General features: G+C 40.5%; 1 protein-coding gene across 2 annotated transcripts in view; it reads left to right on the top strand.

Annotated features, from left to right (window-relative positions):
• Window positions 1-19083, top strand: part of POU1F1 (POU class 1 homeobox 1) — a 152548-nt gene that overhangs the window by 52020 nt on the left and 81445 nt on the right. The gene's annotated exons all lie outside the window — the stretch shown is intronic.

Here is a 19083-nt window from a genome sequence, read left to right as displayed (position 1 = left end):
AATGGAGAAATAGGAGAGAGTCTGAAAGATAAATCCTTCTGAAAGGTAATCAAGTGAAGTTAGATTAATTTTAGGCCTACCAACCTTGACCACGATCTTTAAGAATGGGAGATGGAGCTTTCTTAGTAACTGATCCATATCTGTCATACTCAAGACAACAAAACATATGAACTACCAATAATCTCACTGCTTTTACAATGGAATGTAAAATCCATTACTTTGGACCCAGTCTTCACACAGTAAAACACACAAAACACTCAGTGCCTTTGGGAATGTGAAGCTAGAGGTCCTTCCTTGTGTTTATTTTTGAACTAGCAATGCTCATGTATTGTGATGAGTGCTGTATGAAAAATCAAGATGGACAGATGATGGTTTTTATTGTGAATTCTGACTAATCCACTTTTTGAAGTTGTCTGTCAGATAGATTGTCAAGAAACATTAGAGGTGGGATAATCAAGGAGTTGGATAATGTCCAATGCAGGAAGGGAGACTATAAAGAGAATAAATTAGAGTTTGACAAGGTACAGTAACTGAAATGCATATGAGCCAAATCCTGCTCATCTCCTTCACGTGAGTTGTTCCCCGGAAGTCAGTAGGACTATTCATGTGAGTAGGGTTTGAATATGAAAGGAATAGTTTGTCTTTCAGTTCATAAAGTTTCTTTCTGCTTCTCATGTTGCATACACTCTCTAGCAAAGTATAATGGGCATCAGTAAGGTTGTATATTCAGATTCTGGGGGAATTCAAATAAACCCAGGGATTTCAGGATTTATATATGGATGTCGTGTCTTTTTTTTTTTTTTTCTGCAGGAAACCATATTTGGGACTGAAATAATGAAGGGTCTGGTTTTGTCATTTATTTCCATTGTCCTGGAACAGAAATACAAAAAAAGACCATACCTTGCATTATTTTGAAACCATTTTGGGCTCCCTAAAGCATTTTTTAAAAGTCTGTAAAACATAAAAACAAACAGTGGAACCCATGCACACCGCTACTCATGAAGGGTAACGTTAAAATGAGTTCAGTTTCACAGAAGTCCACACAATAGAGGCAGCACATTATTTTACAATGCAAAGTTATATTTACAGTAAGACCTGGATGACATTTGTTGTATAACTCTTGGATGAGTCCCTTTCCTTTCAGAATTTATTGCTGGAAGCTGCTGAATTCAATAATATGACCTTAATTAAATACTTGAAATAAAAAAAGATGAAATGGGATAGATGCTGCAGCAGCTTTCAATTCACATAAAGGGCTATTGTGTTCAGTAATGTGACTGTGAAAACTCAAAGTGGGATTCTTATTTATGCTTCCTCAGGGCCAAATCATGTTGATTTTGCTCAGACGAGCAGTGCTATGAGAGTTCCTTAGGGAGTACTTGTCTGGAAGTAAAATATGAAGAAGCTGGCTCTTGGAGACTTGTGGATCTGAATCTTGGCCTTTGGCCAATATTACTTAATTGAAATGAAGACCTAAACTAAAATTATAGTATTATTTGCCAATATATACCTGCAATTCCTACAAGTACTTCTCAGTTTTTTTAAATCTCAGTGAAGGAAGATTCTTATAAGTACACAAACGAGATACATTATTGCAAATTACATGATAAACCCAATATGTAGTTTATATAAGGCATAATAAATTGGAGTGCATTACCAGCCATGCATAACATTGCTACATACAGCCCCAGAAAGAATAAGCAATGCAGTTAAGGCATTGCAAACGGTGCTAATAGGCTTGTCAGAAACACAGTAAAGATTCAGACAAATTAAGTAAAGCTAGAAAAATTCCATTGTGTAGCCAATAATTTTGAATTATTTTCAGGGCCGGCCCACAACATTTTGGCACCTGAGGTGGGGCACTCAAATGATGCCCCCATACCCCCTCACTTGGGCCAAAACTTCGAAAGGTCTCAATTCTGCCTTCTTCCTGTTCTACTCCTCTCATGGTACTGCTCTGCTACCTACCCCAATAAAGGAGAACTAACAACTTAAAATGCCTTGTTCAGAAATTTTAAGTAACACTTAACTTTCAAAGGCCTGAACAGCAAATGTAACCTTTCTTGTCTGCATAGTAAACACTGGCATTTTTATGTTTGAATAATCAAAGTGGTGCTTTCCGTGCCTTCTTGGTTGCAAAGATTAGAACTGCTTCCTGAAGGTCCACAGTCTGGGTCAGCTCATGCTCTGTTGAGATGGCTGCAAGGCCAACCAGCCTCTCCTGTGTCATTGTGGAGTGTAGATGTGTTTTTATTAACTTCAGCTTGGAGAAGCTGCGTTCTCCACTAGCAGCTGTTACCGGAAGTGTTAGAAGTATGCGCAGAGCAACAAAAGCATTTGGAAAGAGGGTGGTCATCTTATTTGTGCACATATATTCCTGAACAGCCTTTGGAGTTGATCCTGCTGAAATGTATCTTGAAAGGGCTTTCAGTTCATCCCCTAAATCACTCGCATCAATATCGCGCATGTCATCATGTGTCAACACGGTCTCTAGTGCCCTGCATTGCTGGTGTAGGTGATCTTCAGGTATAGTGAGGAGTTTTGGAATATCATACAACATCCCAAATATATTGCTGTGTTCCTTGAGCTGCATGATACGTTCTTCAACTGACGGTATTGCACAATCTAGCACCTGGCTAAAGAATTCAACTTTGAATTGTTGTTTGGGGTCTCTTATGGGATTGTCCCGTGCCTCGTAATCAAAATGTTGTCTTCTTCGGTGATTCTTGTATTCTTGAAAGGGTGGGAAAATAGCTTCAGTGTGAAGTTCCTCTGCCAACTTCTGTGCACTCTTCAAAACGTTTTGAAATCCCTCATCTGACCAGTAAGACTGCAGGTATGACTTTGCTTTGTCCAGTTCTTCCATTGCTCCAGATATATCAAGGTCAACACCTTGGAGTCTCTTGCTTAAAACATTTATTTCAAACAGTATGTCATGCCACAACACTAAACCACATAGAAATTTGAAGTGATGTATGTTTCTGGTGATTCCATTTCCTTCTACCCCTGTTCTCCCACAAACAGTTCCTGTCATAGCATTATCCTCCATAATGGCAACTATGGCATCATCTATCTTCCCAATTTGGTGTTTGAGAGGCTTTATCACCTCCACTTGACTTTCCCATCATGTGACACTCAGTGGTTTCAGTGTCAGAGAGGATGTTTCCAGATGTTGCTTCAAAATTTGCCATCGATGAGTTGATGCAGAGAAAACTACATAGATGCTTTGAATTACATTAAAAAATTCAGCAGCCTCACTAGAAGCTGATGCTGCATCACTGACCACCAAGTTCAATGAATGAGAACTGCATGGGACAAAAAAAGCTCAAGGGTTTAACTCTTGGATCCGTGTCTGCACTCCTCTGTTCTTTCCTCTCATGTTGGCACCATTATCGTAGCCCTGACCTCTCATGTCAGCTATCGCAATTCCCGTATCTTCCAGCTTTTTAAGAAGCACATTTGTCATACGAGTTCCTGTAGTATCATCAATGTCAATACATTCTAGAAAATGCTCTCTGACAGTCACCATTGCAGGGATATTTTCACTAGGTTCTGTTACAAAATGCACCATTAAAGTCATTTGTTCCGTATGGCTGATGTCAGGTGTGCAGTCCGGAATAACAGAATAATATCTTTCTGACTTCAGATCTGCCACATTCTTCTGTTTGACTTTTGTTGCCAATAACGGTATGATCTCATTTTGAATTGTTTTTCCAAGGTAGGGGTGTGTGTACATTTCTTGGGTGGTGACTCTTCTTAGATGCTCCTGGAGTACAGCATCAAACTCAGCCATCAGCTCCACAGTTTTAAGGAAGTTTCCCTTGTTTGGCAGATACAGCTGATCTGAAGTGCCGCACAGTGCTAGGTTTTGGGTAGCAAGCATTCTCACAATGGCAATGAGCCTTTTCAGAACATTTTGCCAGTAAAGAGACTCTGATGCAATCTTCTCTTGATGCTGATCATCTATGGTGGCCTTTAACCTTAGTCTCATTTCAAGCTCTTTCCACCTATGGAATGCTCTCTGGTGATTTGCTGACTTCTCAGCAAATGGCATGCCAGATTTCTAGCCAGATTTTTCCAGCCCTTTGTTCCTGTAGAACCCAATGTGGCTGGAACATTAGACTGGAAGAGTTTGCAACAAAAACAGTATGCAGCATTCTGGGTTTTTGAGTACATAAGCCATGGCCTCTCCACTTTGTCACCATTGGGGATCATAAATGATCTGGAGGATGGTGTGGATTGCACCCTCAGCAAGTTTGCAGATGACACTAAACTGGGAGGAGAGGTAAATACGCTGGAGGGTAGGGATAGGATACAGAGGGACCTAGACAAATTGGAGGATTGGGCCAAAAGAAATCTGATGAAGTTCAACAAGGACAAGTGCAGAGTCCTGCACTTAGGACGGAAGAATCCAATGCACCGCTACAGACTAGGGACGGAATGGCTAGGCAGCAGTTCTGCAGAAAAGGACCTAGAGGTTACAGTGGATGAGAAGCTGGATATGAGTCAACAATGTGCCCTTTTTGCCAAGAAGGCCAATGGCATTTTGGCATGTATAAGTAGGGGCATTGCCAGCAGATCGAGGGACGTGATCATTCCCCTCCATTCAACACTGGTGAGGCCTCATCTGGAGTACTGTGTCCAGTTTTGGGCCCCACACTACAAGAAGGATGTGGAAAAATTGGAAAGAGTCCAGCGGAGGGCAACAAAAATGATTAGGGGACTGGAACACATGAGTTATGAGGAGAGGCTGAGGGAACTGGGGATGTTTAGTCTACGGAAGAGAAGAATGAGGGGGGATTTGATAGCTGCTTTCAACTATCTGAAAGGGGATTCCAAAGAGGATGGCTCTAGACTGTTCTCAGTGGTAGCAGATGACAGAACAAGGAGTAATGGTCTCAAGTTGCAGTGGGGGAGATTTAGTTTGGATATTAGGAAAAGCTTTTTCCACTAGGAGGGTGGTGAAACACTGGAATGTGTTATCTAGGGAGGTGGTGGAATCTCCTTCCTTCGAAGTTTTTAAGGTCAGGCTTGACAAAGCCCTGGCTGGGATGATTTAATTGGGGATCGGTCCTGCTTTGAGCAGGGGGTTGGACTAGATGACCTCCTGAGGTCCCTTCCGACCCTGATATTCTGTGATTCTATGCCAGTAATCTTGTTGGATGGAAACTTCTATTTTCATTGTCTTTGGGGAACATGAAGTTTTTCACTTGCTATGGCCCATGCAGTACAAGGAAGTCCCTCAGGCTACTGCTCAAGTGGGTCCCCAGTCCTGGATCATCTAGACTTAAGGAACTAAACTCAGCAGCAGCTGTTTCTTGCACCTCCACCACACTCTTCTCTGATCTACACTTTTCTTCAGGAATGTGCATGGTTACATCCATTTGAGATGGAGATATGGATGCTGCAGTAGCTGCCAGGTTACCTGCACTCTGACTAACTGGAAGATCAAGCATCTCCTCACCACTCACATCCTCACTGGGGCCAGAAGGCTCACTGTGAACATTTGTGTCTATGTATCTCAGGAGAGCTCCTTCCTGCTTAGATAGAAAAGCTTCCTTTGCTTGCTTGCTTTTTCTGAATGCTGCCCCAGAGGGGCGTTTTCTTCTTTCACTCATGACTGCTGTTCTGTGCCAGCTATAGTGGCTCTCAACACTCAGTTGAAGGGGACAAATAAGCAGGCTGGTAGCAGGACCTGAGTGAGGGAAGATATCAGCGTCTTAAGGGCCTAACTGGCTCCTACTACTTCAGTTGACTGCCTGTTCTCCTCAAATGGGTTCAGGGAAGCAGCAGGAAACAGGAAGCTCCCTGAGATGCTGGTGTTAATCAGTCCAGGCTCCTGGGGGTGCTAGAGAGGTACATAAGAGGTTCCTCCTCCTCTCTCTCCCTGCAGCTCCTGCCGCTTTCTGTTATTCCCTCTCACCTTTTCTCCTGCCTGCCTGTTATGTCGCTTGTGCCCTTCTTCCTCCAGCACAGCATCTCACCATCTCTGTGTATCTAGAGCAGAGAGAATACATATACACCAGCAGCAGACACAATTTTCTACACTCTGGGTCCTAGTGGCACCCCCCCCCCCGCTCACAGTCTGGCACCTGAGGCAGCCGCCTCAGTTCGCCCCATGGTAAGGCCAGCAAAATCTGATTATTTTGATAGCATATCAATTTTGCTTTCAGCATGACTAAAAAGGAGGTTATTATTTAATATGGTTAGGCCAAATCCTACTCACCTTTCTCTCACAAGCAGTGCCACTGAAGTAAATTGTTGTGCATCTGTTGTTGTTATGGTAGCATCTTTGAATCCTGTCAAGGATCAAGTCCCTTTTGTACTTGGAACTGTATAGAAATGTATCAGTGAATTCCGTGCCTCAGAGAACCCCATCTACATGTCAGACAGGATGCAACAAATGGATAAAACATATGAATAGAGTGGGTGTGGGGGAGGATGAGGTGGTAATAAAATTCATAGTGTAACAGAAAAGCAGAAGTCACAGCTTACCACTTGCCTACTCAATGCCAGATAAAAGTGATTTGTAGTATCACGATAGACATGGGCTAGGGTGGTGACTTTGAAACCTTTGATGGGGAGTTTCTCTTGTACATGGGAAAGCAGCAAAGAGAGTCCATAGTGAATAAACCAACAGGATTTGGCTTCTTGAAATTATTGTACGTGTAATGGAACTCAAAACGTATCCTCTGACCTTTGCAATTCTGTGATTTAGTACTCCTCAGATACAGCAATATAAGCATCATATTAGCAATTTGACAGGTTACATTGAATGACATTATTAGTTTATGACCTAATTAATTCTAACATAAATTCAAGAAACAGTGCAGGATAAGTGATTTGCTCTGTTTTGTTAATCAATAATTTCAGGGTATTGAATAGTCTGGCTGAACTTCTGCTCTTTGTGAATGTTGTATTCAACTATATAAAGACCTTACCCAACTATCTGAAGGTAAGAGACCCATTAAAGATTGGGTTTAAAGGGCAGATTGTAGACTAAGGGTTTAAGGTAGGGTTTGCAGATTTGGTAGGGATTGGGATTAAATAGTAAGAAAAAAAAGGGTTTTCTTGAAGGTGAATGGTAAAGCCTTGTCGTGTGACTTTGCTGACCCTGCAGGAAGGGAGGCAAAAGTCTGGGGAAATCTTGTGCAGGAAGAGTGTTTAGAAAAAATTATATATTTTTACCACTGCCTTTTGAAGAAGCTAAGTGGCATGGTTGCTAAGTGTATTGGCTTTTCACCCCTTGGAATTTGGATTCTAGTCCTGGGACATGAACAGATGTAGGGAAAGGAAACAGCATTTGGATCCAAATCAGGATTTTACTTGGTTTAGGGCTTGGAGTTTGGGTTTGAGGACCAGTCAGGGTTAGGTTTGTGTTCAATGTTGATGAAACCTCAAGAGATACTGTCATGGGATTTTTGACCACAAAATAGCAGAAATCTCATTAAATCAGTTGAAATTCAAGATTTCCACCACCTTCAGTAGTAGGAATCACAGAAGCTCAGCACTTCTCATCAGATTTCTGTCATAGTCTCATATTTAACTGTGACCTAGTATGAAGCCAGACTGATTTTATAGATAATGAGGTGTGCACAAAATTATCTAATTATGTTGGGTGTTTCCATGAGAGACCAAAAAGACACTGAAGAAATGGAGCTTGACTAGGCTGTGTAATAATTACTTTATGAGCTTCAAAAGAAAGCTGAATTGATTTCCTCCCCCCACCAAAAAAAAAAAATTGAAAGAAGACTGAGGGACTGACTTAGAAGCGACATAATCCAGTAGTCTTTTTGTTCAGTCCACTTAAGGCTTCAAATACAAAAATTAATTTTGAATGTGATGCGGTGAGCTGATAGCCCAACTAAGTGCTTTTATACACAGTCCAGCTTTCTGTTGGGATCTCTGAATGAGTATATTGTAGTTAGTGTAGGGGCTCATTTGATTCTACAGTAGAACTTTCATTAAGATGTTATGGAAAGATATAATCAGAAGTCTTAGGCATTTTAGGATCAGATTCTGCCATGTTTACTCACACTGAGTAGCACCTTGTTCTGTTAGTAGTGATGTTGACTTCATGGGGTTAAATACTACTCAGTGTGAATAATGGTGACAGAACCAGGCTGTCAGGGATTATAATTTTTCTCCCATATCCCTTCACTTGACCACACAGCTATAGGATGCTACATAGTTGCAGAACCCAAACCTTTGACAGTGGCGTGAGAATGATATTGATCATCCGTAATGAAATGTGTGCATATGTGTACTATTATAATTCAGCCCCCTTATGAGTTATGATACACTCTTCAGTTACATGATCATATACTATTTCTTCCACAGGACCCGTGGCTCACTCAGTGCACTGGATAAATGGTGATCACTGAATTAGAAGCTATTCAATATTTTGTTTTTTCCTCATTGTTCAGTGTGTGCCCCCCTGACTTATTTACTACACACTATTCAGACCCTGGTGTGAATATATCACTTACTCCTCAGGGAATTCTGCACCATTGTGCGTGAGCATAATTAATGAACCATGCATATTTTTATTTTTTTGCACAGAAAAAGCTTCTGCTGGAAAGTTTCTGAAGTTCTGCCTTTTGCTCACCAGAGGGCGCTGTGGCAATAGAACAGAGCAGCAGCTCCTGGCCAGCTAGGGAAGAGAGAGAGCCTGACTTCTTCACAGCACCTGTCAGGCCAGGTCAGGAGACAGTGGCTATGGGGAGACAGCATGGGGCTGCTGGGGGGGTCAAGCAGGGGCTCATAAGGGCTAGTGTGGGAGGACAGACTGGGACAGGGGCTGAATGGAAGTGGAGGTGCAGGGCCACATGGCGACAGGAGGGTGTGCAGGGCCACATGGGGATGGGGTGGTGGTGCAAGGACACCTGGGGGTGCAAAGACACATGGGGACAGGGGCAGATGTGCGTGACTGAATGGGAGAGGCTAGGGGTCAGTCATAGTCTGCCTGGGGGAAGCTCCCTAACAATCCCTCCCAGCCCCCCCCCCCCCAAAAAAAAAATCCTGTTCCATACTTTTCCCACCCATACCCAACAACCCTCCAAGTTCACACCCAACCTCCTTCCCAGCAATTACTTCCCTCTCCCTCAGCTCCTCCATTACCCCTGACTCCCCCAAGCCTTTGTACTGCTTCTGAGGGGTGCAGGAAATACAGTTCTGTACTGTAGTTTAAATGAATTATTACTCAGAGTTCTGTATTAATATGCCTAGTAAGGAATCTATTTGTCAAAAAAACATTTCCTGAATCTTTTTTGTTGTCTGTATTGTTATACTCATATTTGCTGACAGGTATTTTGAAATAAATGACCAAAATAATTGAAATTGGTATGATTACATTGTATTATTTTGACAAATAAAATATGCAGAATATTGCAGAATTTGAAAATATTGTGTGCAGAATTTTTAATTTTTTGGCATAGCATTCCCCCAGGAGTAATCGCTCAGGGGTGTAAAATATCCACACCCCTGAATGGCGAACAATCTCTATGGCCAAGTGTCTGGCTAAGCTTTGAAGAAGAGAAGTTGTCCCTGTATAGACAGAGCTAGGACGATGGAAGAATTCTTCTGTCAACCCAGCTACCCCAGGAAGGTGGATTTTCTACAGTGATGGGAGAACTTCTCCTATTGCTGTAGTAAGTGTCCACACTTATGCACTGAAGCTGGGCAGTTATAGTGGTTTAAACGTAGACATAGCCCTAGTTCCTTGAGCTTTTACACTCCCCAGGCTCATCTTCCAATCTGTCTTCCCAGACTTCTACTCTACAGCTGTCTCCTTGCCCAGTCAGTCCCAGACATTCCCACAAACAATTCCCAGTCCTAGCCTTCCTCTTTGGAAGGCTCTTTGTCACAGTCTGTTCTGTTCTCTTCCCTGTCCTCCCATCCAGGTCCAGCTTGTCCCCTCTCATTTGAGTCAGGTGTCACCCTCCATTGCTCCTCGGGAGCCAATGAGGGGCAATGAGAGCATAATACAGTCTCCTTGCTCTTAGTTCCTGTGCCCATCATTGCAGCAGCCAGGCTGCAGGAAAATTCTAGTTCAGCCTCTGCAGTCCTGGGAGGGAACATGTGCAGTCTGGTCAATCCATAGGAGTAGTGAGGGGTTGGGGAATGCTTAGTGCAGATAGAATCTTTTGAGAATTTGGTTGCCAAACTCTAACAAGTCTCTACCGAGCATGTGTGAATGAGACTTTTCAGATGTTTGTAACTTAGCCAAATATGAGCACTTAAAATGGCAAATACCTGATACCAGAATGACCCTCTTCCCTCGCCAGCCAAATTCAAGTCCTTGGTCTTAAAGCCTGGAGGCTCAAGAGTGCCTCAACAAAATAGATTCATTTTTTAAATTTGGGCAAAATGTAGGTTTCCATAATCTCCTTTCTGAAAATGGCAGACACCTGGCATGAATAATTTTAGCCTGAATGGTTAAACTTTGGCTAAGTTATAAACAACTGAAAACATAGTCTTATAATGAGAAATATCAGACAACCTTAGCTACAGTTGTCGCTACCAGTTCTGCCTGTAATAAAAGCAGAAGAAGCATGGTTAAAGTTATGTGCTAAAATGCAAGTTGGGGTATGTATTGCTTTGGGGTATTTATTGGAAATGAATGTGGAAGCCTTATGGAGCATTGCAGTGTGTTATCAACCATGTAGTAGACAATATGAAGGTGGAAAGGAATGCACAGGTCTTTCCCCATCGTATTTCCATTCTTTTAAGGATTTGGTGCCACTTAAAATGCCACTAAACATAGTTTTGGTTTGCTAATGTAACATTTACTTTCTACACACCATATAACTTCATATATTTCTGAAGTTAATTAAGCTTTTGTTAAATCTCTACCATACACTACTTTTTAATTATCATTATATTTGTGCCTACAGTGCTTGCTATCAAACTATATGGAGTTGTGCTGTTAACACAAGGTATTTGCTAGATGATTGACTATATTAGAAATTATTTGACAAGAACTTGTATGGTTTTGGAATTTAAAAAAATCTAATTACCATCCTTATTGAAGATCATAGGGCATAATACATTCAAAGAAAGCTAACAAGCTCTGCTATTTTAACAGAGAAAATCTACTAAATTAAACTTTATCCTGTCTTTCATCCCCAAGTTTTGTAATTTCATCTCCATGCTTTGTTTGCTAATTTTAAAATAATGTGTGCTTTGTTTTCAGCACATGCCTTTTCACCATTCCATTCCATTCACATTAGAACACCTTTTCCAGAGTGAGACAATAACACATTTGATTATTGCAATTGACATCATAAAGCACTGACTTCACAAAATGACCACGTGGCCCTTCTCTGTGGGTTTGGGATTGGCATTTTCTGTTCACCTGTTCTTTGGAGGGAAAATTTTCCAAGCTTTTTTCATAATCCTCAGTAAAAGTAGTAATTATCCTCTGAGCATACACTGTTAATCTAAAACAAGAAACATACCTTGATACATATGCTGTTACTCATTCACTGATCATGAAATTGGGTCAACAGGATAGTGCTGATACTTTACACTTGAATAGCAACTTCCACTTGATCTCAAAGTGGCTTACAGGTATTAATTAAATCTCACAAATACTTATTTTACAAATCAATAAACTCAGGGACAAAGTTCAGGCCTAACTTTCATTGGTGCTCACATTTTTAGTTGTCTTTGTTTTTGATGCTATACTTTGAGACTCCTAGGGCCTGATTGTCAGCAGTGCTGAGCACTCACAAGTTAATTTGTTGTGGGTCCTAAAACTCACTCAGTTACATAAAGTGAAATGTCACAGGCAGCGAGGAGACCAAGTCTTCTTTCATCAACAGGGGACTTTAAGTGAATCCTGAATGGATTGCACAGAGGAGAAGGGTGGGAAACACTTTTTGGGGTAGCTAGTTAAATAGGTAGCAGAAAAATCCCAACCCTCTTTTAATTAACCATTCACATGGCAAGAAAATAAATCGGAGAAGTGGGAATGGAAAGATCATTCCTACTTTAAATTAGTCATGTGAGGCTTGGGTGGAAAGGAAAACCTTGCACCAGTTCTCAGGAGGCTGAAAAAATTGGCTTCGACAGGAGTGATTTCTGTCATCATGGAACCTTCACCCAGAGCCCTGCCCTTGAGTTCTCCAGAGCACATTTCTAAGGTCTGCTAACAAAAGTGCCTCTGCTGATCCTAGCGATTGTAATGTGTGCATTTCAGTTACTGTATAATGCAGTATGTGCCGAAGGTATACATTACATCCCCAGCAGTCTCTTATATTGTTGGCTTTAAGAGCAGAGAATACTGCATATGAGACCTGACTTCCAGTAACGATTATAGTTTTCCTTTACCTTGGATAACTGATATCCTGCAGCAATTTTCTTCAGATGCCACCTCCTTTATATGTAGGGTTCAAAACACTGAAATAAGAACAAAGGTATGTTAAAGGGTTCCCAACATTTTTGCTTCAGTACACAATTATTATTTTAGGTTGTTGGTAGTCAGGATGGTGAGTGGCTAAATTGTATGAGCTGTGATGGTTCCATGGAAACCCCCTCCCACTAAAAATACAGGGAGACAGAAGGTAGACTTAGCTATGTTTTATCAAGTAAAGAAAGGATTGTAAGACAGAGTTAGTAAATTACTGAGAACTCAGTTCACTCCCACCTACCCAAAACAAGCAGACTTTTTGTCTCACATTTTCAGTGTACTATGCTGTTCACTATGTGATATGAACAAAGAGTTTGCTTAGCTTGTTTAGTTTAACTAGTTTTTCAATGGCCTGGTCTAGCCAGTATTTGCAAGAACAGTTAGTGTATTTACATCCAAATTCCTTACACAGTAATTTAGAGAAAATAATCCTGCCCATTATGGCTCAAAGTCATCCCATCTCTATCCCTCGGATTAACAGCACTGTGATAACTGGAATAAATGGGACCATCTCATGTTACCATGGCAGCGAAGCTAAAAATAGGCATTTTTCTTCCCTATGTTGGCCACAGATATTGCCACAAGTAAAAGATAAAAACGAGCCATGGCTTGTCACTTTCCTGCACTTTTAGGGGAAGATGTTTCACTATAAATGAACATTTTTTGTGACTAGTTGACACAAAGTGGTATCTTCTCAGTATAGAATAATTGGGCACATAGGAATTGCCACATTTCAACACATCAAAGATCCATGTAGTGTGTCATCTTGTTTCCAACAGTGGTTAATGTTAGATACTTGTATACCCGCACCCTGTAATATCTAATTGGACAATACTGTACCGAGGAAGGAAATTTCTTCCTGACTTTGGCTGATGATCAGCTTAAGCACTAACTAAAAATAACTTCTGTTATGCCTTTCAGCTGAGATGGCAAAGGGCTTTAAAGTAGCTAAGTATCATAAGGCTGCTGGCAGTCAGGTATCATTCCCATTTTACAGATAGATAAACTGAGGCACAGGGAAGTAGAAGTGCATTGCATGAGGGAATGTAAGAGTTGTTGGCCTTATTCACTAAAAAAACTCAGATGTGGTCATGGGCTATTGTTACAGATGCAGAATGGCTCTTTGTTAAACTAGTTTATGGAGTGAGGTTTTTTTCAGTGGTGGAAAATGTCGAGCTTCAGAATGGACACACACTATCTTGTCAGCTGACTCCTTTGCTTGCATGACTCTGATAAGAAATTCTTCCCATAGTGTTCTTTTTTCCATTGGATTCTCACCATACTAACTTGATTCATGCTACAGAGAACATGGTCAAATATTTAGGGATCCCAAAAAACTTTTTGTTAAACAAAGTATATTTCTTTAAAGAAAAAATCATTATTGAGATGAGTATACAAAGAGTTGCTGTTATACACAGATGTGTGAAGGATTGGGCCTATAAGAGGGGAATAAGAAAAGGAATAAACAATTGGCAAGGATTTTCAAAAATGAGATGGCTCTTAGGTTCTTAATTAAGCACCCAACTAGATGGCCTGATTTTCAAAAGTGCTGAGTATCCAGCTGTTCCCACTGAAGTAATTGGAAAGAGCCCGAGGTATGTCATCACTACAGTATTACATTACTCAAATGTGCTATTACCTCATTAAGTAAACCTCAGCGGAGTGACGGAGGGGAGGCAAATGTTCCATTCCCGAATAATTCAGAATGTTCAAGGGCCTGGAAGGAAATCAACGAATTCACAGCAATGAGGGTTATTTGAAGTTCTAAAGCAACGGCAATGGTTTTAATCATAGTGTAAAAGATTCCAACAACAAGGAACACACTGCTTGAGAGTGATAAACTGAGGTGGGAGGGAAATTATTGTAGCGTATGCAATTTTGTGGCTTTCTTGAGGCATTTCCATACTGACCACCGTTTTTGAAGCTAGGTCCCTAAAATTAGATTCCTAAATCCATATTTAGGAACCTAAATAAAAATGGCTTAATGTTTCAGAAGTATTGAACATCTACAAATCTTAGTCAATGGGAACTGCGGGTGCTCAGCACCTTTAAAATCAGGCCACTTTTATGGAGGTACATCAACTGATACCTGGTATGCTCTGAAAGTTAATGCACATAATTAAGGCACTCAGTTTTCTAGAAAGCCACCTCTGCTGCCTTTCTATATACCAGCAGCCCAGGATACATCAGTTATCTCATAAATAATAAAATATCATTTATGCAGATTTTATGGCTCGGCTCAATTTGTGGAAGAGATAAGTAGGTAGGTATATTGTTAAAATTTTAACTAATAAGTGAATTTTTTCTTTCCTGCCACATTCAAAAGAAGAAAAATAAAAGATCTACTGATTATTGATGAAAAACTGTCACTGCTTTGCTACATTTAATGAAAACCAGCATGTGTAGATAAAACAATATTTATAAATTGCAGTTTTTTGTAAATATGGAAACTTTTGAATATTTTGGCAAATGAATGAATGAGCAAAGTAACTTCTAATAGTTACACAAGATTTGAGAAAAAAAGTTCCATAACTCTTAATGCTCTTGGATGTTCGCTAGTGCAGGTAAAGAAAGGGTATAACTGGGGATGATACTGTATAATACTGCAGGTTTTTATCATTTTTATACTCCTTCAGCTTTTTCTTGGGAAAAATGTCCCAAACTAGTGGTCCATCAAAGGTAACATCGATGACTTGCTCTTGTGAGTTAAACCATTGATTCCACGATGGGTCCTTTCCATCCTCTGGGAACTCACTGATGATACTTAAAGGTATTTAGTGGTATTCAGGAACTGGACATTTGGGTAATCTGGATGTACTTTAACTGTTCTCATGGTGTATCCATGATATTCTGTACAAAGTCATTAGAAACGGAATCAGTCTACTTTGATTTGCTGTCAAGTTTGAATAATTGATCTGTGTTTAATTTACACTTAAAGTGTGCTTGATTCACCACTAAGACAAGGTCTACACTATGAAGTTTTGTCAGCAGAGATGTGTTGGCCCAGGGTGTGGAAAAACCACAGCTCCTAGCTAATATAGCTATGCTGGCAAAACACCCAGTGTAGGCGCAACTATGCTGGCAGAAGAGTGCTACTGTTGGCATAGCTAATATTGTTCAGGGAGATGGTGTTACTATGGAAGCAGAAAAACACCTTCTGTCTTTATATGCTGCATCTACACTACGGGATTCTGCCAGTATAACTATACTGGCAAAGCATTTGTAAGTAGACAAAGCTTGAAGTACTCCAATATTCTGCTGATATACTTGCATTGATTTAAACTTGATTTCATAGGACTGGTGTGTAAGCATGGTGCTCCATTAATGAAATAGAATTTGATCCAGTTTCTTTACTTTCCCAAATTGGCATTTTTTACTCAAACTTCATTTTCCCTATTTGCAATTATATCGAATATTTTGGACTCACCAAAAAATTATGTAGAGCAGGGTTTGTGAATAACAACCTATGCTGGTCTTGCTGTTCAGAGAGAAGTGGAAAAAAATGTAGTTCTTCTAATTTAATAGTCACATTGAGAAGGCAGAAAGGATGGAAGGTTTCCTTTGTTAAATGTTTAGTGAATGAGGCATGTTTCTTAATTATTTACCACTTGAACATCCTTCAAGTGTTCCATACTGTCAAAACATGAATTACCATTAGCCATAAAACAAGTGGCACAAAACTGGCACTAAATCTCTTCATTTAATCTTAAAAGCAAGGGTACACGTTTTTGTACTCTAGAAATGACTGGCATTCTGATAATTCTTTTCTCTGTGAAGCAAGTGATATATGGGCAGACAATAGTCAGCTAAATGTTAATCAGTGTGTGAGTCAACCTACATGTTGGAAAAGATATTCGTTTATAAGGCCTATTAACGAATATCTTTCCTGGGCCATCCACAAAATGATACCTACTTTCTGTGGATAAAAAATATTATCTCATCTAGAACAAGTGAAATGGATCTATTAATAAAGTGACAAGTATCATGATAAGGAGCAACATCTTTGGGTTTGGGTGAGTTGCACTGGTTATGATCTTTACAGTGACTTTTTTCTCCCTTACCTTTCATAAACATGGTGAAACATCAAAATTCACCTGCTTTGCTTCATTAAGCTTCATACAACTCTGATCTTTCCCATTTATGCTATACTTAATCATGTGATTTCCAGTTTCTTTTGGGTCTCTTCGATCTTTCTTTTTTATTGCATACTTTGCAATGATGTATCACTAATGTTCAGAGATGGGCAAACTGATTTAAATAAACAGAAACTGGCCTAAACCTTAAAGGTTTTTAGGGACTGGTCAGTTTTGTTGGGCCCCATCCTTCTTTCTCCAGGTATTCCTGCCCAAATGACTCTGACTACTCAGACTAATCCTGAACCCAATAGGAAGAGGCTCCATTCTCAAACTCTTCCAATTCCTAACACAGTTCTCTACCTTTCAGTAATATTCCAATTATGACAGTCTTTGTGTGTCTCCAGCTAATCTCTTTCCTTCATTCAACTCATCTAAATGCAAACTCACAAGCAAGTTGGCTACCCACATTCCTAAAGCACTTAGATCTACCTCGATTAGATCTTTTTTTCTGAGTTTGTTTTACCACCCAGTTTGGTATCATCCACGCTCTTCGATAACTTTCCTACTTGTACCTTCCTGCATAGAAGTGTTTGTAAAGTGTGGACATTATCATTATTTTTCTCCTGACTTGGTGCAGAGTTGGATCAACCTAATAAACACCAATAAACTTTCAGATGTTATGACTCTGCTCTATATACTTAACCCCATAATCCCAATACATTACTACAGATTATGTAAAGAGTGGTCAAATCAAAGAGTTTGGAGACAATGTAAACCCTTTTTCACAGAACCCCACCATTTTATGATCAGCTGTGCAGCGCCTCCTACTCAACTCAAAGCTTTACTCCCTTTTCCCCTGCCTGGTACACCATTCCTCAGCTGTGCATAGCTGGTACACATCTGCAACTATTCCACCAGGCTGTCTGATACAGCTGCAGCTATTAAATGTATGCCATCTAGCCTGCTGTTCCTCTGGGTTCCCCAGTCTGGCTGGCTCCCATTGCTGCTCAGCTGCTTCTCTAAAGGATCACCTCCATAGCTGATAAATGCGTAACTCTGTTAGACACTAAACATCATGGGCTGAACAGAGACACTGGATGGATGGCTTATTGTAACAATCTGTAACCCACTAATCCCCTCTTTTTGTCCTATGACTTTAGAGGTGTTAACAGGCCACTCTATCTTGCCCTTAAAATGTGTGCTAACTACTTATGCTAAACAATCTGTTCCACCTTGCATTTAGCTGTGATGCTCGGAGTACCTTTCCCAGGCCTGAAGAAGAGCTCTGTGTGGTTCAAAAGCTTATCTCTCTCCTCTGTAGAAGTTGGTCCAAAAAAAGATATTCTCTCATCCACCTTGTGTCTCTAAAATCCCTAGACCTGTGTGTCTTGGTCATATTGGTTAACATGGGCCTGTCCATAGGGGTACTTGGCTCATCACATTGCTCAACCCATGAAATGATTTGATAAACATAGCTTTTTCCTTCGATTTTGAAGTGATAACATTGGGAAGTTTGAGAAGTGACCCCTCCACAGTGGGACTGCGTGGCAAGCTTTGCCTAGCAACTGTTGCTAAGCAGGCCTTGCTTTTGCTGCTTTGTGGCTTAGGTGGCTTAGGTGGTAGTCCAATCAGTATGGGAAGGTGAGGAAGAAAGCAAAAGATGGTGCTAGCAGACTGAATGGAATGGACCAGCCCTACTGTGCAAAATACTTACATTTTTGGGGCAAACTCAGTTGTTTAGGAATGACTGTACAACAGAGATCACCAGAAACCAAATCAAGTAATACTTAAAACCTTTCTCTACCAAACAATATTAAAAAAGACTTCAAATATATTCTGCTTTAAAAAAAAAAACAACCCAAAAACCCCCCAACCCCTCCTGATAATTAGCAAGCCAGTAAAACGACAGTCACAGATGTCCACAGATTCCTTATAAAAAGGCACATCTTAAAAGAATACATTATGCTTGGGTAACTGTCATCTCATAACAGGGCAGAAGAATAATAGGCACAGCTGGCATCAAAGCATGTTATACTGATATTTCTTTCCTTTGGAATGATAGGTGATTATTTTAGCTAACAAGGAGAGGAAGACAGTGTGAAGGCAACATGGAAGCATTTGTTAAAAGCGCTACTTTAAAAAAGAATATATTCCACTGCTAGGGATTGAGAATCATGATAATGACTTCAAGACAAGTTAGAATGAAAGCACTATAGATGCTTAACTATTCAGAGTCAACTGAATAGGGGAATCTGGAGCATTACCTTGACAATACTGGAACTTTATTATTTTGAACCTTTGTTATACAACAATAGGGTGTAATTACACCCCCTTTACTCCACTGTATTCTGGCTATGCACCTACCTGACTGGTTCTGAAGACTGTCAGGCTGGTGCAGAGGAGGGCTCTGTGCCTTCTCCGTCGTGGTGCCACATAGCTACCAGGGTGAGGGGGGTGGGGCAGAGAGCTCACACAAATGAATGTTTGAGCTCCCAAGCAACATTCTGCAAGTTCTAGTTCTCCCATTTCCCTGAACAAGCTCAAGGGAGGTTATTGCAGGTCTGGTGTTTATAGTAATCCAGAACATCTTCAGAA

The sequence above is a fragment of the Natator depressus genome, chromosome 1 (genome assembly GCF_965152275.1).
Source record: "Natator depressus isolate rNatDep1 chromosome 1, rNatDep2.hap1, whole genome shotgun sequence".
Classification (NCBI taxonomy): domain Eukaryota; kingdom Metazoa; phylum Chordata; order Testudines; family Cheloniidae; genus Natator; species Natator depressus.
This window is presented reverse-complemented; position numbering and strand designations above follow the sequence as displayed.